Consider the following 458-nt stretch of genomic DNA (forward strand, 5'->3'; position numbering starts at 1 on the left):
AACGTGAAAACAACAAGGCCTGCCCTGCAACTCTCTGCTCGGCTCCAGAGAGCGCAGACAAAGGGACATGTTGGCAGGAGTGACCACCGCTCCCTCCAACCACCTCGGCGAGAGGGGTCAGTGCTGTGAACCTTTACGTGAGAACATGGATACATTCAAACAAACGGATCCAAAAATAACTTATTGTTAAAAAAACCCACCAAAAATGCAAATAAATAAATACTGGTAACGACGACCACCTGCATCCATTCTGACATACAATTAAAAATAGAACAATAATAATAATTAATAAATAAATAAATAGATAAATTAAGAGGTTTACTCCAACATGAGTCTGATCAGGAAACCCCAGGAGCGTTTAGCTGCCGCACAGACTGCGAGTGGAGGCAGCCCTTGCAGCGCGGATCAGCCGGACGGGTACAAGCGCTGCCATCAGCCCGGCGTGACCCTTGGAGCCA

This window comes from Apaloderma vittatum, unplaced genomic scaffold (genome assembly GCF_000703405.1).
Source record: "Apaloderma vittatum isolate BGI_N311 unplaced genomic scaffold, ASM70340v1 scaffold23653, whole genome shotgun sequence".
In the NCBI taxonomy this organism is placed as follows: Eukaryota; Metazoa; Chordata; class Aves; order Trogoniformes; family Trogonidae; genus Apaloderma; species Apaloderma vittatum.